This window comes from Acinonyx jubatus, chromosome B2 (genome assembly GCF_027475565.1).
Source record: "Acinonyx jubatus isolate Ajub_Pintada_27869175 chromosome B2, VMU_Ajub_asm_v1.0, whole genome shotgun sequence".
Taxonomy (NCBI): domain Eukaryota; kingdom Metazoa; phylum Chordata; class Mammalia; order Carnivora; family Felidae; genus Acinonyx; species Acinonyx jubatus.
Window position 1 is genome coordinate 41800722 of NC_069385.1, and position 23579 is coordinate 41824300.

Sequence of the window (23579 nt, forward strand, 5' to 3'; positions counted from 1 at the left end):
GCAGGAAAGATTGCTTTGGCACTAGTAGATATATCTACCTTTAAACTCTGTCAAGGTAAAGAACAAGTAATGAGACCAAACTTGTAGTAACTGTTTCTATTCAGAGTGATCTCTATACTAGTGGAATTAATATTTGTATTCTAAAACAACTGACTTTTTGTTCATTCTACTCTAGAAGATACAGCATGTCAGAGAACTATGTCAAAAGAAAAAAATTGGTTATTTAATGATAGTGAGGATAGGTGCGGTAGATCTAAGGGAGGAAAGATAAAGGAAATAAGATGACTCCAACATTCCTGGCTAGAGAGATTGGGATAGACACAGTGCCCCTGAATGCAGCCCAAATTTGGAGTGGAAAGTCAGTGTGAGGGAGAAGCAATGAGTTTTAACTGAATTGTAGATAATGACATAGCTTCTCCACCCTCCCCCCCAAAAAATCTTTTAGGAAGTACAAAATTAGGATTGACCATGGGTGAGAAGAGAACATTCAGGTTCTCCTAGGGATCACCAAAGAAATACAGTGTGTGAAAGCATTAGATTGGAGGAGAAGTTTTCGGAGTTAACACATGCATTGAGAAGTTGGGAAAACATCCACAAGGAGATTGTTGGGAAAACAAGAGGCAGATGTGAGAGAAATAGAAAAGGTAAGCAAGTGTAGGAATGTAGAAACTTTATTTCTCCAATATTTTATGTATTTTTATACTTTTTGGACTCTTTACTAAAACTTTTCCTTAAAATTATCTTGTAAAGAAGATTGGACAGAAATATATGCTATATAGTATTACAAATTGATAAAGGCCTATAAAATGTTACGGAAATTATTATATTCTTTCCATGAAAACATCATGGAAAAAATGCAAGGTTAAGGAAGTCTAAACTATTCCAAAATATCTGCAATTGACCCATATGAAATCAGAACTCATAGTAGTTGTATTCTGAAAGAGCCTAAATTATGTTTTGTGGGGTTTTTTTTTCATGAGAAATAGAGCTAAAAATAGAAACAGAATTACTCATGAATTTTTATCAAATCTGTGATTTTTATCAGAAGTTTCCATTGACTTAGCTTCAATTTAAGAAGAAAACAATTCTCTGACAAAATTAATTCTCTCAATACAATATTTTGGCTTGACTATTTAACTTTTTTCTCTTTCTCTTTTAAACCATTCCTATTTACTTTTTAAGTGTCCCAGATAAGGTATAACTTTGTAACTTGTTATTTTATTTAAATAACTGAATTTGACAACTTTCAATCATTTGTCACTATTTGAAATAATTTGCAGCAGTTTTTAGACCAATAGAACCAGGAAAAATTCCATTATAAGAAATGAAATAGGGTGAAACTTTTCTTTCAGTATAATTTAATAATTTATACTCAGTGGCTTTTAAATCGTTTGACAATTCAGGGGTGAATTTTTGGCTGACCAGTCTGTTATGTTTTGATGGGAACCATGTGTTTCTCAGTAGTTTCTAAGACTTTTGACCCTAAAATCAGTTAAGTTTTGATTTTTTTAAGGTTAAAAGTATGTTGAAACTGAAATTTTTTTTATGATTTTAAGAGTCCACTTTATATGGAGTTAACCAAAGAATTTCCTATAACCTAACATGTTTCACAAATCCCTAAAAAGCTTCAAAATATTTTAAGTTGGCACTTGGATTTTTCCCATGATTCATGCATAATTGTGTCAATGGCCTCATTTAGTGACTCATCCATGGAGGGACAATGATGTGCTCAGGATTTGTCTCACAACTTAATGGGCATTTTGGGAAATTAGATCCAACTCTTGATTATTTGGGGATTGATTAATGCTAATTTGTGGAGGCAAACACTAAGAGGACGCATTTGTGAAGTTCTATAATTTCTAAAAATTATCAAAAAGTTTACATTTTAGAAGGCATTTTCTTTCTGAAAGTAAACATAACCAGTGGACAAAGGATTCAATTTGATGGATGAATCTGGAAGAAACTAGATGTGTATAAACTAGCCTCTTTCTCTTTCCACTCTCTTTTCAGGAGAAAGTGTCTGGTGGTCCAGGACTGATTATGCCTATGTATACATTTCTCTAATTCTGAGGGCCAGAATTAGGAAGTCCACTTGCCCACACATTTAAGCCATATATTACTTTATCATGGATTATTTTGTTCTCCATCTTACTATTTTGCCCTAGTTATCAGTTGGTTTATGGAATCAAGCAGAGTAAAGAACCATTTTCATTGACCCCCTCAAGTCCTAGCACTCTACTCCTGGCCAATAGCCCATCATTCATGCTTTTTATACAACAAATATTTATGAAACCTTAGCTACATTCTGGGTCCTTTGCTAAGTGCTGATGACTGTAAGAGGGTAGGCTCAGTCCCTGCTCTAATGGGGACTAACTTTTGATTGAATTACAGGGTCAGCATGAAACCCAGACAAAAGCTACCATATTGGCTATAAAGCTGGAAAAATGTGGTTGGAAAGGGACTCCGATTCTGCTTAACTTGGTTCCTCTTCCTGTAATTAACAAAGAATAAATCTGTTAAAATGTAAACAGTTCAGTTCAAACTGTTTAATGGTAAAATTTTTGGACATTATTTATGAAAGAAATTGAAGCTTAGTGTCTTTGAACTAAATTTTTATTATTTTTGCAATTTTATTTTTAAATTTTTTTCTTTTTTTTCTTTTTTTTTAATTTTATTTTTTTAAATTTACATCCAAATTGTTAGCATCCAGTGCAACAATGATTTCAGGAGTAGATTCCTTAGTTCCTTTTACCCCTTTAGCCTATCCTTCTTCCCACATCCCCTCCAGTAACCCTCAGTTTGTTCTCCATATTTATGAGTCTCTTCTGTTTTGTTCCCCCCCTGGTTTTTATATTATTTTTGTCTCCCTTCCCTTATGTTCATCTGTTGTGTCTCTTAAAGTCCTCATATGAGTGAAGGCACATGATTTTTGTCTTTCTCTGACTAATTTCACTTAGCATAATACCCTCCAGTTCCATCCACGTAGTTGCAAATGGCAAGATTTCATTCTTTTTGATTGCCGAGTAATACTCCATTGTATATATATACCACATCTTCTTTACCCATTCATCCATTGATGGACATTTGGGCTCTTTCCATCCTTTGGCTATTGTTGATAGTGCTGCTATAAACATTGGGGTGCATGTGTCTTCAAAACAGCACACCTGTATCCCTTGGATAAATGCCTAGTAGTGCAATTGCTGGGTTGTAAGGTAGTTCTATCTTTAGTTTTTTGAGGAATCTCCATACTGTTTTCCAGAGTGGCTGCACCAACTTGCATTCCCATATTTTTGTAATTTTAAATGATATCTACCAAATAGAGTATTTGCTCCCAAATGTTGGATATGCCCTAAGTAATATTTTAATTAAGTCCATTTAGCTACTTTTCCTTTCATTGTAATTTGGCTTATCTTTATGCACATTCCTTTTCCCTCTGTCTCTATTTTCCAATGATAGGGAGTTGACTGTTCTCTGCTTGTTTCTTAGTCTATTCATTATATAATTAATAACTGACCACATTATGAATTTATACCTCATTTACAAGTCCATCTCCAAAATGGTTTTCCTCTTTCTTGAACAGCCTTACAGAATTCAGGGGGGAAAAAATTAAAGGAAAATGGATGAGTCCTGGAACTTTCCCTGTAGTGGGTATAGAACTACACAAAAAGAATGTCTTTGGAGAATATACTGTTAATTCAGCTGGGGAAAGTGAGTGGAGACATTTCCAAAACCCAGCCAGTGTTTCTTCCACCTGGAACCCACATCATCATCATTTTGTCTGAGACCCAGCCTATTCCAAATTCCTCTTTCACTCTCAATCTACTTTCAGGCCAACGTCTACCCAGGCCTAAGTCTGTCACCCTTAACAAGCTGGATAACGTCAGTGTCCTGGGGATGGATTTTTGCTTTCTCAAAAATATACTGTTCCAAGAAATATAATGCCTTTTTATTAATTTTGAATAGTAAATGTATGTACTGTTCATAGAACATGCCAAAATAGTTTAAAAATGACACTATGGAAAATCATTAGCCAAGCCCTTTGCAACTTTAAAAGATAGAATTTAAATACAGTTTTAGGTACTCTCCTAAAAACAATCTTTATCTGTTTCTGACTGTGACTGATTTTGACTCTGCTAAGAAAAATCTCAGGGTGGAAATTTCCTGAGCTGACATCAGGTCATGCTGAATTGAGCCACCACTCTTGGGAGGTGGCAGGAGTTAAAGAATGTAACTGGATTTATTTCTCATTAGTTATATATCCATAAAAGTATTGAAGAGTAACTTCCTAATTTCCAAGTTTTAGAAATAGTGGATCATTTTTTCCATTCAGCTTTTCATAGTAGGATGGGAGCAAAATATACCTAAATCAAAGTTTCAACTCATTTGCAGCACGTTTAAAAAAATTTTCCCTCGAGAAGAAAGTTGTCCTTTTCTTTTTGTTTTTTCAATCACCTTTTCCATGGCATGTGATTTGGATATCAAAAACAGATATGTTGTACTCTATAAATGGATCTCTAACATTTAAACCTAATTGAGATGCACACAGAATTTCACTGGAAATGGTGATTCATGTAGACTGAACCATAGACCCTGTGCCTACCCTCCATCCTCCAATTTATTCTTTTTTAAGAAAAACTAGTTCTTTGCTACTAGCTATATTTTATTCATTACTCATATTAGTAGACACCCTATAAGCTAAAATTTTGATATAGTAAGATGACAGTTTAACCCTGTATGTGAGAAGAGGCCAGGAATTGAAGGCAAAGGGGACTTTCATTCTTTTTAATAACTTCCATTCCTTTCTCAGCTTTTCAAAGTTCTATCTTGTGCTCCTCTCCTGGCATCACCTTCAGCTTTTTTAAATCTCATCTTCAGAATTTTTTTTTACATTTATTTATTTTTGAGAGAGAGAGAGACAGAGCACAAGTGAAGGAGGGGCAATGAGAGAAGGAGACACAGAATCCGAAGCAGGCTCCGGGCTCTCAGCTGTCAGCACAGAGCCTGAAGCAGGGCTCAAACCCATGAACCGTGAGATCATGACCTGAGCTGAAGTCAGACGCTCAACCGACTGAGCCACCCAGGTTCTCCTTAAATCTCATCTTTTGGTATAAATTTTCCCCTAAAACCCAATGTAACTTTACAAATCAGGGATAGCTACTATAATGCTATGTAACAAACCACTCAAAGGTCTAACACTTTGTGACCACGCTTGTTTATTTTCCCTTTCATCAGTCTATAGTTTGTCTGGGGTGACTCTGCTATAGGGGGTATGTTGGCTGGGCTTGGTCCCAGGCTATAGGTAAACTGCAAGTTGGTCTGTCTCCATATATTACTAGGACCAGGAGTTGTATGAACCAAGGTCTCTTCACAGTGGTTCACAGGAGGCCAAGAAAGCAGGCAGAAAAGTGTGACCCCTATGAAGACTTTGGCTCAGAATTCTATGCCCTTTGGCCAAAAACTTCACATGCCCATCTCCAACATCAATGGAGTGGCAAAATCTACTCTGCACTGGCAGGCTCATGCACTGCCAGCCTCATGGCAGATGGGGGAATTGAGAAAAATAATCAGCTGTATTATAATGAGCAATAGGAAGGAATATAGCTGGGCAAAATATCCCAGTGTTTCTTGACTCCACTTCAGTCTATACATTAACCTGACATAACTTGCCATTGGTCTTATAGATCACAAAAGGTACCATTAGGAAAAAATGTTTTATTCAATTTAAGAAAATTGTTTGTATACATTTTATCAGCCCCATGTAATAATGCTAATCATAGATAAACACAGAAGATTTCACAGTCATTCACACAGATGTGCAAACATTTACTCAAACATTTGTCATTTTCTCACATCCATTCAAATGTAATTATGCTTCTCAAATTCTAGTATATCCTTAGATATTACAATGACTTTCCTTTAGTCCATTTACCTCACTGTGTTTTAGGTAGAGCATGAATTAGACAAGTTGTGCAAACAAACAAGACACAGCTAAAAAGTTAGGCAATGAGGAAAGGAAAAATGTATAGAAATATGTGGATGTTAAGTACATAGGGTGAATCAGCTCTGGTAATACCCGTTGTGAGCCTGTGCAGATGGAACAGACTGGAATCTGTGGTCAGTATCCAGTGAACCCTAGAGAACATCACAATGAAGTGGATTCCCGCCATCATCCTAAACATGGAATGTTAAATGTGTAGACAAAGCTAGTAATGGTAAAGTCCCACTAACTAATCAGGAGCCAATTCTAGTAAATAAAACAACAATTTGACCCAGTATGTATCCTGTGCCTGGAATGTAAGTATGTGCTCGTAAGTATTAACCATTACTGTGTTGTTGTTGGCCTTGTTGCTGTTGTATACTCAGTACTGTGCGAAGTGCTGCAGATAGACTGTGAGCAAAATGGATATAGTTGCACTTATGCAAAATGCCCAGTAAACTCAAAATTTATTTTGATAATATCAACCTGACCTATACACAGTGACTTGGATTTGAGAGCAGTTTTGTGAGTCAACAACTGGGTATGGCTACAAAGGAAAATCATTTTTACTTATAGGTTAATTAGTAGAGATATAATTCCCCAAACAATGGAAGCAGCTATCCTACTTTTTTCTTGACCAGTCAGTCAACATATGGAATATTATATTAAGTTTATATCATTGAATTCTAACATTTAAAAAAAATACTTAAAAATTAGACTATACAGAGAAGAGAGTACCCAGGAGGATAAAATACCTATAAATTAATTTACATGAAGAAAAGCTGAAAGAACAAGTAACAATATCTTAAATAAGAAGAACAATAATTATACTGTTTCTTAATAAGTATTTAAAAGATTGCTGTGATCAAGATATTATCTTTAATATTATAGAGGTTAAATTTTGGATAAAGACATAACTAATTGCCTTTGGTATAGATATAACTATATTTACTGGTGTATTTAAACAAGGGAATAGCTACCTATATAGTTTGAAATGGATTTCCTGGAAATATTCAGGAAAAGTTAAATGGTATTCAGGATTATTTACAAATTTAATATTGCTGGATACAATTCTGTGCTCCAGTTTTTCCAAAGAAATATGCTTATATCCTGACCCACTAATTTATTCATTTATTTACTTTTTCATTCAACAAATATTCTTTGAGAATCTACTAAATATTGTGTACAGATCTTGGTACCAGAAATATAGCAATAAACAAGACAAACAAACTCTTTGTCCTCATAAACCTTGCATTCTAATAAGGGAACCAGTTGACACACTTACAAGAAGTAATCTTAGATTGTGATAACTTCTCTTAAGAAAATAGATGCCTTTAAAATTACTTGTTTCAAGAATATCAAAAATGCATGCTTTGTTTGTACCTTTTCCCCATTCCAACTCCCTTGCTTTCAGTCTCCTTCCATTTCCATGCTCATATCTAAATGTTTAAGTCATTATATGGTATAGAAGAGGGAGGAATATAAATATGCACTAGACAGGACTGTGGTCATCCTGGTCTTGACCATTTGTTTGTTATGTGATCTTAGGCCATTTACTTGGCCACCTTGACCCTCACTCTCCCTATGTATAAAATGTGGAAAAGCAGATAGTATTAGTAAAAGGATAAGATGAGATGCCACGAGGAATAGTTATCTTTGCTTCTAGTTCTTCTATTGCATCTCCCTTCCATGCCACCACCAGGCACCTCTTCATAGTTCCATTTCTCCATTCTCCTGCCTAACTCTTTAGCCAAGAGACTTATGTCCAAGGACTGCATCTTCTAGTTTCCCTAGTTGATTGGCTTCCAATGACATTCAGCCAGGGGAAGCCCTGGCAGAAGATTGGAAAGTGCAAGGAGAGAGAAGTCAGAGTTATTTTTTCCCCGATGCTTCCATGGCTTGGCAGGTATATTCAACACTAGCTTCATCCCTCCAAGTCCAAAGCTTCAACCAGGTGGTACCTTTTTTTTTATAATTCTAACTCTCTTTGTGCTTAAGGAACTTCATTTCCTCCTTGAACTTCTGGTCCTAGGACTATACATTTCCCTACTGATATTAGTGTCTGGATGCCTTACTTCAACCTACATATACACACATTGATAGCCCTTTGTTGAAATCTCTTCATTTGAACCATCTGGGGAGAATCGTGTTTTCTGTAGGGATTTCAACAAATACAGTCCTGGGCACCAAACATAGCCTCATAAAGTAGATCCTCAATATGGTATTCTGAATTGGTTTGTTAGCATATTTGATGAACACATGGTCTTCCTGGAGGAAAATGGGAGACTAGTAATGGCATGTCATGGAATCATAATTACTCCGTGCTGATGTGGGATGAAGAGCCAGATATCAAATGGCTGGAGCATTTGTTTTTGATGACAATAATGATAATTACAAAGAATATGGGGTATACCAGCTGTTTTTGACCATCCTGGGAACTTACGAAAACAAAAAGATAAGTACAGGACTTAAATTTCAAACCCAAAACACTAGTGGGGAACTAAAAAGCTTCTGTGGTGACCTTAAAAAAAAATCCCTTATTTTTAGTAACTATAGGGCACCATGCCTGAGGATTGGACCCAAAATATAGTAGCTTAGGTTTCAGAATTGCTATATTATATAAATGTACAGCATCAGCACAAATCTAATGGCAAGTTTAGAGCACTACTTGAAAAGCTGGACTTGAGACTTGGGATGAACATATTTGGATATACCCACTTAAAGGTATGAACTCTGATTCCCAAATCACCTCAAGATTTTTGTGTGTGAAGCAGTAGCCTGTCTTCCCTTGAATGAGAAAAATAATCTTTCCGTGCATAAAGACTTTCAATGACCTCATCTGAGTTGTGCCTCACAAAGGGATGTCAGTTATTAATACACACCCCTACCACTTCTCTTCACATATTTATCTATAACTACAGCTAGATCCCAGAATGGCTCAGGTGGAAAATTGATAAGCCTGCTTCCAGAAGAGATAGAGTACGCATTATTATAAGACTTAGAAGGTCTTTTAAAGTTGGATCAGTAGGAACCTGATGAACTGTGTGGGGATGGGTTCTAATAGTGTTATGCTGAAGGGAGTAAAATGTAAGCGTGAATTGGGCCAACTTACTTATAAGGATGTGTGTACCTAGGATTTTGAATTTAGTGTGTCAGCCAAAGCAGCTTTAAGTACATTTAGTAGTTTCCTTTGTTGACTACAGAATCTTGGATTTAATGAAAACCAACATTTCATGATGTCAAAATGCCATAACTTCCTTATCCTCCACGTTAGGAGGAAGGAAACCAAAGATTTCGAGCATTGAGACTTTTGAGGTAGATTTATTGCATATAACCTACACACCTTCCTTCCATGTCCATCAGGAGATTCCAGAGAATACTCTTTCCATCAAGGCAATAAAAAATTAAGAGAATTCACAAAGAAGAGAGTGGCATCCTTGAGAACTTTTAAGGTGACGGCCTTTGTAAAACTGAAAATAAAGGCAAAGGATGCTGCTATTGTATAGGATCTCTCATTTTTTGGAATCTCTCATTTCAGTGGGAATAACACAATCCTGGAATGGCAAAGACCATGTGGTAGTGCTTAACCATCATAGAAAAGGTGGTTGCAATTACCATAATCAGCCACAGAGACTGAGTGGCAACCAGTGTTTTGACCTCCAGGAATCTGTGGCTGTGGCTAATTGATGACAATGTCCCCTGGTATAAAGTGGATGGGCAGCCAAAGAGGTATTACTTGATCTGTATAATTGGCAAAAGCATATGTCTGGTAAACAAAAATCTAACTTGAGTTGCCAAAGGGGGAATTCGTTACTTCTTATAGTCCCAGTCAATTTCCAGACCTAGGATGTCTTTAAACAAAGACCCAGGAAATCCACCCCTAGGAAGATGGTTAGATGGATTTTGGAGAATGACTAGATTATCAAAAACTTTGTATGATTGTAGTTATTATTTGGAAGTGATATCTTTACTGAAGAAAATTAACACAGTCCCAGGTTCCTTGGAAAGCAACTACTCACCTGGCAAATATTTTTTTTTCCTCAGTCCCTCAGGATGCTAAGTGAAACTTCTGACACAGGGCAGACACACAGAATTTGGGGGCAAAGCAACCATTTCTTCATTTGAGAAGCAGATATCAGGAAAATAGCTAACATTTATTATTTTTGATTTTGAACACTTAGATGTTAAGCTAGAGACCATATATCTCAGCTTCCCTTGTAGCTACATACAGATAGTTGACTACATTCTAGACATTGGAATGTGAGAATACGTGGTGTGTGCAATGTCTGTCTATTGTATTTATATATCGGAAGTTGCTTGCCCTGGAATTTCTCTCTATTCCCTTTCCACAAGCTGATATGTAGATTTTCACAGCCCAGCTGTCACCATGCAGATGGAGATAATTTGCTAGGTATACTAAATGCTAAGAAACTGAGTCCCCTGGATGACCACATGGAGCGGAGCTGCCCCACCAGCCCAGACTAGCAGAAGGTTTTATGAGCAAGAAAGAGAAAGAAAAAAAACTTACATAATATTGAAGCTGCTGTTCTTTGGGGTCTCTCCATATCACCAGCTAAACCTTAACTTTAATACAATTTGAAACCTGAATGTTGTGTTACACCTATTTCCCAATTTCCCCCACTGTTAGTAGGATGCGTTCTTCATTATCCCTTCAACTTAAGTAACAATCAAATAATCATAAACTTAAAGAACATGAGATGTCATTTTTCGCCTATTCATTTGGAAAAAAATAAATATTTTAATCATCACTGTTACAGAAGAGGTAGAAAACAGAACATTCACAACATTTCGGTGGAAGAATAAATTGGTACAAGCTCTTTGGAGGACAAATTGGCATAATCCATCAAAACTTTAAAAGCAAATAATCTGATCAAGCAATTCTGCCTCTAGGAAGCTGTCCTGTATGTGCACAAAGTTGTGCTGATAAGAGTATTCACTGCTGCGTTGTTTGCAGTTGCAAAAATTTGGTAAGAAGCTATTGATAGCAATGTCTTAAATTAAATTAGTGTATCTCTGTATTTTGAAAGTTGATACCACTAATAAAATGAATGACAGGTCTACATATCATGATGTAGAATACAAATGTTGACAATGCTACATGAAAAATGTAAGACAAATTAATATATGTAGTTTATGTTCCAACTTTTGCAAAGGAAAGCATCTGTATATTTATACAAGTAGATATATAGATAATACAATACTTCCTCAGAAGTATAAATAGATTGATTAATAGATACAAGAAAAATATCAGCCCCCTTGATTTTTAACTGTATGTCAGAATTTCATGCAGGTACATAATAATAGTTAAAAATAGTAAACATAAACTATCAAACTGAAAGAACTTTAAAGGGCTTTTCAGAGTCCTAGGTTCTGCTTTGGGAATAATTATTCTAAATCCAGTGACACATTTTTCTTTTTAAAAAGCAAATTTATAATAAATTCCTTCAAATCAGTTATGTGTTTTAGGACAATCATTATTTTTTTAAGATTTTTAAAAAATATTTATGTATTTTAGAGTGCAAGTAGAGAGAGAGCGGGACAGAGGATCTGAAGTGGGTCTGCACTGACAGCAGCAAACCAGATGTGGGGCTCAAACTCAACTCACAAACCATGAGATCATGACCTGAGCTGAAACCAAGAGGAGGATGCTTAGCTCAACCACCCAGGCACCCTATTATTAATTATTATTATTATTGACCAATTTGACTTCAAGTTTCCAAATGTAAATGATGTTTTCTCAAAGTTAATTTATATTTTTAAAAGTTTGAGGTTTTCAAATCTAAGAGGAACCTTATAAACAGATAATGGCTAAGTCATGTGATAAATCATTCTGGATAAATACCTGGTTTATTTTAATTTCAACTAACATTAGGGATAGAAAGAATTCAAATTGTCTGAAAGCTTATTGATGTTCACATTCAAGATTTTAAAAATCACATTAGGGTGGCATCTGAGTAACTCAGTCAGTTAAGTGTGGGACTATTGATTTCAGCTCAGGTCATGATCTCACAGTTCATGAGATTGAGCCCTGTGTAGGGCTCTTTGCTGATAGCATAGAGCCTGCTTGGGATTCTCTGTTCCTCTCTGTCTCTTTGTGTCCATACTCTGTTCTCTCTCTCTCTCTCTCTCTCTCTCTCTCTCTCTCTCTCTCTTTCTCTCTCCCAAAATAAATAAATAAACATTAAAAAAAATCACATTAGGAACAGCGGCAACCTATGCTCACTGACCCCAAATCCCATCCTGTATAAACATCGCCAGGAAAATTTAATTTTATTCCTAAAGGAATTGGTTCAATCTAAAGAATCACATGTACAGACTCCAAACAAAGGAATTATTACTACTAACCAAAGTTCTATGTTTGCCTCTCCTTGATTATCTCTGTAGCACTTTAGTCCCCCTGATGCTTGAGGAAGGTAAGCAGTCACAGAATTTACTTTATCTTCTTGTATTACATAAAAGGTTATGTTTAAACCTGAGTACTTAATCTCAACAGTCATGCCAAGGGAACAGTTATGACATATTTTAATATAGATGCAATACATATCAGATTTTTTTGTCCATTTAAAATTTACAAGATTCATCCTTATCAATTATCACTGTTAATAGCAATGCTTACACATCTTATGAATGTTTCTTTTTCTCTCTCTTTCTCTCTTTTTTATTTGACTATAGATGACACACAATGTTACATTAGTTTCAGGTGTTCAACATAGTGATTCAACTTCTCTATGCTATGCTCACGACAAACATAGCTACCATCTGCCACCATACAACACTATTACAATATCATTGACTATATTCCCTATTCTATGCCTTTTATTCCCATAACTTAGTCATTCAATAATTGAAATCCTGTATCTCCCACTCCCCTTCACCCATTTTGCCCAGGCCCTCATCCTCCTCTCTTCTGGCAACCATCAGTTTGTTCTCTATATGTATAGGTCTGATTCTGCTTTTTGTTTTTTTATTCGTTTGTTTTTTTTTCAATTCCACATATGAGTAAAATCATATGGTATTTGTCTTTGTCAATTGAACTTATTCCACTTAGCATAATACCCTCTAGTTTCATCCATGATGTCACAAATGGCACAATCTCATTTTTCATGGTTGAGTGATATTCTATGTATATATTCCACACCTGCACCCATACCCCTCCCCCCGCTACACACACACACACAGAGAGCACATCTTTCTTATCCATATTTCTGTCAGTGAGCACTTCGGTTGCTTCCATATCTTGGCTATTGAAAATAATGCTGCGATAAACTTAAGGGTATATACATCTTTTTGAATTAGTGTTTTCACTATCTTGAGGTAAATATCCAGTAGTGGAATTATTGGATCATATGGTATTGCTATTTTTAATTTTTTGAGGAACTATCATACTGTTTTCCTACAGTAGCTGTACCAATTTACATTCCCACCAACAGTGCACAAGGGTTCCTTTTTCTCCACATCCTCGTGAACACTTGTTATTTCTTGTCTTTTGATTTTAGCCATTCTGAAACGTATAAGATGATATCTCATTGTGGTTTTGATTTGCATTTCCCTGATGATTAGTGATGTTGAGCATCTTTTCATGTGTCTGTTGGCTATCTGTATGTCTTCTTTGGGAAATGTCCATTCAGGTCCTCTACACGTTTTTAAATCAGATTGTTTCCTTGGTGTAGAGTTGCATAAGTTTTTTATATATTTCTGAAATTAACACCTTATCAGATATATCATTTGCAATCTTCTCCCATTCAGTAGGTTGTCTTTTTGGTTTGTTGATGGTTTCTTTCACTGTGCAAAAGCTTTTTAATTTGACGTACTCCCTATAGTTTATTTTTGCTTCTGTTTTCCTTGCCTTGGGTGACATACCAAAAATGTTGCTATGGCTAATATCAGACAAATTACTACTTGTGTTGTCTTCCAGAATTTTTATGGCTTCAGGTCTTACATTCAGGTCTTTAATCCGTTTTGAGTTTATTTTTGTGTATGCTGTTAGAAAGTGGCCCAGTTTCATTTTTTAACGTGTAGCCGTCAGGTTTACCCAACACCATTTATTAAAGAGACTGTCTTTTCCCCATTGTAATTTTTTCTTCCTTGTTCATAGATTAATTGGCCATATAAACATGGGTTTATTTCTGGGCTCTCTATTCTGTTCTATTGATCTATGTGTCTATTTTTGTGCCAATAGCATACAGTTTTGGTTGTTACAGCTTACTAGTATATCTTGAGACCTGGAGTTGTAATTGCTCCAGCTTTGCTCTTCTTTCTCAAGATTGTTTTGGCTATTTGGTGTCTTTTGTGGTTCCATAAAAGTTTTAGTATTATTTGTTCTAATTCTGTGAAAAATGCTGTTGGTATTTTGATAGCGGTTGCATTGAACTTATAGATTACTTTGGGTATTAGGGACATTTGAACAATAATTCTTCCAATACATGAACGTGGAATAAATTTCTCTCCATATGCTTAGAGTTCCTTTCATCAGTGTTTTATAGTTTTCAGAGTTCAGGTCTTTCACCTCTTTAGTTAAGTTTATTCCTAGGAACTTTATTCTTTTTGGTACAATTGTAAATGGAGTGGTTTTGTTAATTTCTCTTTCTACTGCTTTGTTATTAGTGTATAGAAAAACTACTGATTTCTAAATATTTCTCCTGCTTTAGGGGGTGATTGGTATTTTTTTTTTTTTGCACATCTGCAGTTCTCAGCTTAGGTATGGGGCATTTTCAAGGAGCGCCCTTAGCTTTGAAGTTGTTTTTCCAATCTTATTTCCTTTGTCTTCTGGAAGGATTGAAAGGACCTGTTTTTCCAGTTTGAACTATTCAAATAAGAAATATATTTCCTTTGCATTTATTTGAACTTTTTGTATTTTTAAAAATCACTTAGTATTGGCATGAGTTTGTTTGTTTTGGTTTGGTTTTCTTGCACATAAACTATTGCATAAAACAGTGGTTTTGAAGTATAGCCCCTGACCAACAGGATCTGAATCTCTTGGGATCTTATTAAAAGTGCAAATTCTCACCCTCCTCTCAGATTTGCTGAATTAAAAAGTCTGGGTATTAGGGCTAGCAATCTGTTTGAGAACGCCTAGCATAAGAAAATGGAAAAGGTAGCTTGGTGTTTCCATATGATGCACACAGACCTAAGTAATTTGTACCTGAAAGGTGGGACATTGCACTGAGCTGGATTCTGAGTCAGATTATGGGGTCATCAGAAAAAGTGCTTTGGGTTTGAATCCTGTTGGCCCTTGGTGGGGAGGGGTGTGAATGGGGGGCAGAAATGGTCAATTCCTTAATCTCTTGTTTCAAGTACTACTTTAGCAGGAAGTTCTTGAGCCTTGGTATTTCAAGTGTGATTTGAGAGCCAGCATCTTCAGAATTACATGGGAGCCTTCAGGAAATTCATCCAAGAATTTGCACTTTAAGTAAACCACCTGACGATTCATAATCACCTTGAAATGAGAGGAGCCACTGACATCGTGAGTAGCTGGTAGCCTTTAGTTCAGTGTCAAGGTGTTTCTTCCTGCGCATTGGTTATGATCCACATTTTTCTGATGACTGCTTTGCAGGATTCCCAGCCTGTTGCATTTATTGACTTTTGTTAACTGAGATTCAAAACATGCAATTGTTGTGTCAAAGACTGTCTTTTAAACTTTGATAGATACTACAGAATTGTCCTCAATAGAACTGTAACCCTTTACCCTATCACCAACAGTTTGTGAGACTTCCATTTTTTTTCAACCCTTTGCCATACTGGATATTTTTAAAATATTTCCTTATTTATATATTAGCCAAACTGTAGGTGAGAAGTGGCATCTCATTTTTATTCTGATTTTGCTTTGTGTCTTATATGTGGGAATATTTCTCCATTTCTGCTGTTTGTGTTCAACTTTATGCTACCATTGATTATCTATTATGTGCCATTGCATTACTAAGTATTTTAAATATATAATAGTTAATGCTTACAATAATCCTACAGGGTAGGATTTGCAATTTAGACTTTAAGGTCTTCAGGCTCAGAGCAATGAAGTCATTTATCCTCTAAGTCACACACATAGGTAATGAATGACACATATGTAATATATACAAATTAAAATTCAAGTTCAACTCACATATCTATGCATTTTCTAACTTATGCTATCTCTCTTTTCAAACAATAAGAACACGAAAATTCAGAAATTTAAAAAAAATTGGATTTAAGAGGTTTGAGAAAGAGTAAAGAGCTGAAACTAACTATCATGCGTAAAAATTGTCTAGAAAATATTGTGAGTTAAGTCACTAGTGATATCATGTGAGAAATAAAAATAAGAGGGGACATTATTCAGGTTATGCTTTAATATTAGTATAACAGGTTGAATGTGAAATTAACAAAAAAAGTGAGTTGATAGTTTCACTTGGGCAATATCAAAATATTTTTATATAACTAACTTTAAAACATTTGTCACTCAATAATGCAATGCAATAATAGTATTAACAATAATGATATTTATCAAGTTTCTACTATGTGCCAGACCCAACCGAAGTTCTTTAGATATATTAACTAATGCGATACTCATGTCATTCCTATGAGGCTGGTATTAATATAGCCCTATTTTACAGATGAGAAAACTGAGTCTCAGCAAAGTGAATTAATGTGCACAAGGTTACACAATAATCAGCTGTAGAACTAGGATTCATATAAAGGAGCATGGCTCTTAAACACTACTCCATAACACTACCACTGTAAAGATAATTTTAAATAAGATTCTTAAGTGGTCCTTGTTTGCAACAACAGAAACAACAAAATAATCAAAAATAGTTATTTGGAAAATAAGGGTACTTAATATTCAAGATCTGAACATTTATTTTTCCTTATTTGTTCACTCTATGGTAGAATTTAAGAAGAAAGAAAATTGTGTCCCTTGTCACCCTGGTTTTCCTTTGTTATTTCCAGGCAATTATTCTTGGATAAAACACATATTTGCAATTCATGTAATGCTTTACTCTTACTTGTTGCTTTTATCTACTGGGCTTCTGATAGACGAGATGGGTAAAAATTTGCACTATCCACAAGGTGAATGAGAAAGTGCCAACAGGCACAATTTGTCTAGTCGTGCTGTGGGTCCAGCTAAGGTTAGAGTCAATGAAAGTGTAAAAGTAACCAGACCAATTTGAGTTTCAATAATTAAAACATGATTTAATTGTTGTTAGAATAGCTAGTTGGATTAATAAAATAAATAAGTTCAGAAAAAGTCAGGAGAATATTTCTAAAAATTAACTTAAATAATAAATAATAAAAATAAGATTTCTCAAGAATAGGAATAATGTCTGTTTCATTATTTTAAGTGGAGACAATACTATCTGGTGCTTGATGAACTGCTAGACATTTAAAAATTCTCTTTCATATTATATTAATTCAAGAATGTTATAATTGTATAAGTAAAAATGAAATTATAGCATACTATAAAGATATATGAAAGAATCATTTTCAAATCTTAGAGTAAGAAAAATTTATTTAAGCTAACTTCAAAGGCTGAAACCATTTTTTTTTAATGTTGATTTATTTTTGAGAGAGAGAGACAGACAGACAGAGAGTGAGCAAGCAAGGGGCAGAGAGAAGGAGACAGAGAATCTGAAGCAGGTTCCAGGCTCTGAACTGTCAGCACAGAGTCTGAGGTGGAGCTCAAACCCACAAACCATGAGATCATGACCTGAGCCCAAGTCGGATGCTCAGCTGACTGAGCCACCCAGGTGCCCCCAAAGGCTGAAATCATTTTTTTAAATGTCTATATATACATTTAAAAAAGTGGGGAGAGAAAACTCTACCATATATCATTTTTTCACATATTTATAAAGTGGGCAAATATTTTTAACAGAATTAACTAACACAGTTTCTTAGTATATACATATGTCTTATTCGTCTTTTTTTCTAAGCTACAAATTGCTTGAGAATAAGGACCTATGCTATTTGACATTGGATAAAATTGCCAAAACTTCTTGAGTGAATAAATTGATGAATAAATGTCAGAGAATCAATATAAAATCAATATAGGCAAATATTAAAACATTTTGATGTGTTTAGTTGAAGAGATTTATTTTTCTTCAGACTGCAAACTATTGGCAAATACAGTTATTTTTGTATGAGATCGAGTGTATGATGATTCACTGACAGACACATGAAATATTGTTTTAAGTGATGAAAACAATCTTCAACAGTATCTAAAGAATGATTGTAAACTTGAGACTTGGTGGCTCCTTGTTTTAGAATTTTCTAAGCTATATTTTTTACAATTAAGTAGTGGCATTGAACTCAGTGTCATAAATAGGCATATCATCTTAGAAAAGCAAGTACTTTTCATAAGCTGAATGTTCTAAATGTTTTGTTACATTTCATTATGTTGAGCTTTGGGATCAAGAATAAGTAGCAAGTCATAAAAACAGTGCCATTCTTGCTACTTTGGGGGTGAGCCATCTTCTCATCTATGTCATCAATTGTCCTTTTACTGGGTTTTAAGCTTAGTCTCTCACAAATGCAAACCCATTCATTGACCTGATCATAAATTGAATATATAATAGCACCACACCAATTTGCCATACAACTTTGAGCAAGAGACTTAATCTCTTGCCATGTCATGCCCATAAAAATGCATTTTTAATATATTTATTTCATACCACACTAGAAGTGTTGATCTAGTCACAAGGTCTCAAAGTCAATACAACCATGTACAAAGAAGCCAACAGAGAATTCTTTAAATTATAGCCTTTTCTTCCCCAGAAAATTTATTTCTCATCACCAAAATAAAATATTCACAATTGGCTATCTTTATTACAAACTTAATTAGTAAGATGTAAAAACTGGTTACCCATAGGGTATTTAAGGCTCTAGGATCTTGACTTGCTCGGGTTAGCAAGTAATTATAGAAGTATCCATATATGTTCTAACTTGTTACAACTTTACCAATCCCCTTTCTTCCCACAGGCTTTATTAAAGGTCCTTTGTAAAATAGTTTCCCTCTTCCAGTCTGCCATTGCCTCAGGGTGTTGCAGCATCTACTCCATTTGGCAGAATGTTAATTAGTGCTTTTAGATACAGTACTGCTCTCCACCTATTTCCACAGACTTGAAAGTTTGAGTGCTTGCTTCCTGAGACTGCTGCGCCTAAGACATAAATTCTGATTCCCCTTATCCTATACCTGGATTCATGGACCAACTTCATACTTTCCTACACCTAGCTTCAACACAAAGCCACACACAAAATAATCTACAGTAATCACTATGGCAAATTTTATTTTACTCTCTAATGACCTCCTCATTTCCCTACTGTGGAAGCCATATAGTGAGTGGTCTCAATGTATTGATTCTACTGAAGAGGACATTTCTTAGCTATGGTCACAAAAGAGGGACCAGAAGCAAAAATAGGCTTGAAAGAGGATACCAAGTCAAGCTGGAAGGGGTTGTCATTGTCTAAAATGGATTATCACTCAAACTGCAAATAGTAACAGCTATGAGGAACAGACTGGTTTCTTTTCTCTTTGTTTCTATTCTTACCTCTTCCAGTCCAATCTCTGTACTATAGCCTGAGTTAGCTATTTAAAATACAAATATCAATTACTAGTTCTCTAATGTAAAACCTTTTAATAATGCTTTCTTCTTAATTAAAAATGAAATAAAGTCCTTTTCTATCCTTTGCTTTGATGACCCACATTCCCCTTGCCTACTTGTTCTTTTTTTTTCTTTCATGTTCTCCCATTTCCCAACATCCACATGTCTAAATCCTTTCTAGTAGACCTTAAATCTCACTTCACATATGTGTCTTCTGTTTAATTCCTCCTCTCAAAACAATCTCTTCACTGTCTCTGTTATAACATTTTATTCTAGCACTTTACTCCTTGCTTCTTCAGGCTGTAGATGGCTATGGCCCTGTCTCATCTCCCCTTCTTGCCTGAATACTTCTTCATATGTAAACAAGGAGCTACATCTGATTCATCAGTTATTTCAAAATATCTAGCAGGGTGTCAGGAACCTAAGTTGGCATTCACTAGATAAATATTTGTGCAACACTTGACTGTCTTCAGCAATCAGAAATCAATCTCTATAAGAATCTACAAAACCAAATGACTACTGACTTCTTTTGTCTACTATTGCCTAAGTGAAGAGTGCCAAATAGTCCTAGAATAAATGAATTAAGTTCCAAAAGATGAAAAAGCACAAAGTGGAGAGAAAAGAGGGAGATGATCACACCATGTGCTGATTGTTTTGCCCAGAAGCCTTTAAGGCCTTTAATTAAACAGTTTAACCATGGGAGGCAAAAGATGGAATGTGTTCCAAATTAATGCTTTAAACTTCTGTACTTCCAGGCCAGGAAATGTAATAACTGCATAAGAATTTAAAAATTATTTCCAAAGAGATCATGACAGTTTTTAAAAATTTTTTTTTAATTTTTTAATTTTTTTATAAATCTCAGTCACTGTGCTTCAAAGAAGTCTGTGCTATTAGCTGAATTGATACCATGAATCAAAACAGGACAGGTCTTGAAGATGGCTGTTCGATTTAGATATATTTAGATGAAAAAATCACCATACTCAAATCTCTTTTTCCCCTCTGTCTTAAAATTTCACAAAAGTAGTGCATAGTGTGCTTGAGATATATTGAGTAACTGGATCCTAAAGACATTTATGGGGAAGGGTTGATTATGTGAAAATTAACCTTGAAGTCCTTCATACTATGTATGAAGTAAAGTAAACATAGTTTGGATATCATTCCTTCTCCAAAAAGTTCAGTACAGTAAATTATTTTTCCCCTAAAGTAGAAATTGATACTGTTTCTTTGCCCATCAGAGTAAGTGATTGCTTATGGCTAAGGGCCTTGTTTTTCAAACACCACTTTTCTTCATCTTTCCCTTAACTTAAAAAATTGACATACATAAAAAATATACATAAAATTAAACACAACTACATGTCCTCAAATAAATGTTAAGCATTTTTAGTACCCTTGTGCAAAATTTCAGTTGAACTCCATAATTATAACTGTAAGCAATGGATTCATACAAATAAATTTCCCCAGTTTAATTATTAATACTGTACTATTTAAAGAAAGATGATTTTAAGTTAAAAATATCAATTTAAGGGTGACTGGGTGGCTCAGTCGGTTGAGCATCCAGCACTTGGTCTTGGCTCAGGTCATGATCTCATGGTTCATGAGATCGAGTCCAGTGACAGGCTCTGAGCTGACAGTGCAGGACCTGCTTAGGATTCTCTCTCTCCCCCTCTGTGCCTTTCCCCTTGCTCATATTCCCTCTCTTTCTCTTTCTCTCTCTTTCTCTCAAAATAAATACATAAACTTACAAAAATATCAACTTAAAAGAATGCCTTTAATTTTAATTATTCTTCTCGAATTATGTGAATGGACTGGACAATTTTTAATCCTTCTTTGTGTCCTTTTTCCTTCCTCTATCCTGAAAATTTTAAATGGAGGAAGTGTTTGAAATTTGGCCACAATTCCACAAATTTTATTCTCTTGATTTTATTATATAATGTTCAGAAGATTTTGATAAATCAGGAACTATTAGGCAATCAAACTTAGCCAGTCGCATCCTTAGAGTGAGTCTTCACAAGGCCAGCGTACCACTTATGATTTGATGCTGAGATTTTTTTCTGTTTGTTAGATGGTAAAGGGTATACCAAGAAATATTTTCTATTTTTGTAGACCTACTCATCACATATTATAGGGAAATCTTGTTCCCTACACCACATGTAATATTTTTAGAGCAATGCAATTCAACAAGAGTACCACTAATGTAATATGAAATGCAGTAGCTCGAGTTCTGCAGGTGGCACAAAAATAACCAATACATTATTTATGAGCTCAAGTTTTTACAACGTTTACAATTTTTAGGAGAGCTGTGATAGCCAGCTATTAGGATAGCTCTTAATGATCCTTACCTTCTGGTATTCCTACCTTTTAGAGTATCTTCCCACATTAAATCAGGATTGACCTATGTTGGAAATGTGGAAATGATGATGTGTGGTTTTCTCTGTTAGGTCAAAAAAAAAATCATTTCAGCTTCTGTCTTGGCCTGTTGGATCATTCACTGGGGTGGAAGCCATCTGCCTATAAAGAACTCTTAGTGAGGAGATTTAACCTGACTTGCAAGCTAACAAGTTACCCTGCTACGGGTTCTTAGATGACAGTAGAAGACACAAGACTCCAGGGTCACATTCAAAGGACAGTTTATCACTCAAAACAAAGGAAGTAACCAGAGTACCAGCATTGTGCCAGTTTCTTGAACCCCAATTCCCACAGTCTAATGTAAAGTGGAGATGAACCCCGAGTTTAGGGGACTCAGTTTTTTAAACCTGCCTGATCTTTGCCTTAAAGAGATATTACATTTATGATATGAGGGAAGAAAAATAAACTGTCTTTTACTCTGGAGGGAGATTATTATCTCTATCCTACAAGGCTGCTTGCTATGCAAACATCCTTGAAAAGGTAATTGAGAACAAAGTTCTCAGTTCCTCTGCTCACAAGATATGAGAGACACGGAAAGAATTATCTTCCAATATTGTAACAAGACACTCAACAGCTTTCTCGAGAGAACCATGCAGTGACGAACTGAACTTTCTTTCGGGAAACAGCACCACCCCATCAGCCCAACAATTGAACCACCTTGAAAGAGGATCCTCCAGCCCCAGTGAGATTTTCAAGTGACTTCTTTTCTAGCTGAAATCTAACTACAATTGTAGGAAGGACCTGAAACCAGAGCCATCCAGAAAGTTGTTCCCAAATTCCTGATCCTCAGAAATTACAAAGGATAAAAACACTGTTGTTGTAAGTTACTAAGTTTTGAGGTGATTTGTTACACAGTAAGACATAAACAATACAAATTTTTGTGCTTGAAAGTGGTGTGCTAGCCCAACAAAAGTTTTAAAATATAACAGTAGCTTTGGGATGAGGTAGTAGGAAGAATCTGGAGGCACCTAAATGGAGAGTTGAGAGAAAATGTAAGAGGACTTGAAGAGATTTTGAGCAAATCCTGACCTCCTTTTATGATGCTGGGAGAGCTGACAGGAAAGGTGAGAGAATGCTGCTAGATATAGGAGGGAAAGGGTCCTTGTGATGCAATGGCAGAGAGTAGTGACTCTTTTGCCTAATAACACAGGCAAGTAGAAAATGTACGTAGGAAACTAGGGGTCTAGCTAAGGACATACCCAATGCTGTTGAGGGTCCCCTCTGGCTGCTTCTTGCTACTGGGGGGAAGTGAGATGGATAGCCTTTTTGGTCATCCTTGAAGAATACATACTGTTTAATATTATAGACAACATAAATTTGTAAATAATTTACCATTTGTGCATAATGCAGTTTCAGAGGATAAATTGTTTTCTACATATAGCAAACAAAAAAGGGAACATTTTTTTAACATGAACAAACACTATTTTTTGAAGAAAAATTAAACTAGAGAGAAAAGAAAAGTAAGAACATTTGTTTCAGTTGACTTTTATTAAGTGGCTTTAAATATGAACTTAAAAGAAAAATGTTAGAAATGATAATTTCATAGTTAGTTTCATGGAATTAAAGTGCACTATCTTATAGTGCTGGAAGTCAACTATTATGAGCCAGAG

At 35.3% G+C, this 23579-nt stretch overlaps 1 long non-coding RNA gene across 1 annotated transcript in view; it reads left to right on the forward strand.

Annotated features, from left to right (window-relative positions):
* Positions 1-463: 463 nt before the first annotated feature.
* Positions 464-23579, forward strand: part of LOC128315532 (uncharacterized) — a 39090-nt gene continuing 15974 nt past the window's right edge. The window contains exon 1 of the long non-coding RNA XR_008298366.1: positions 464-644. This is a non-coding gene — a long non-coding RNA (uncharacterized LOC128315532). The remainder of the gene's footprint in view (positions 645-23579) is intronic.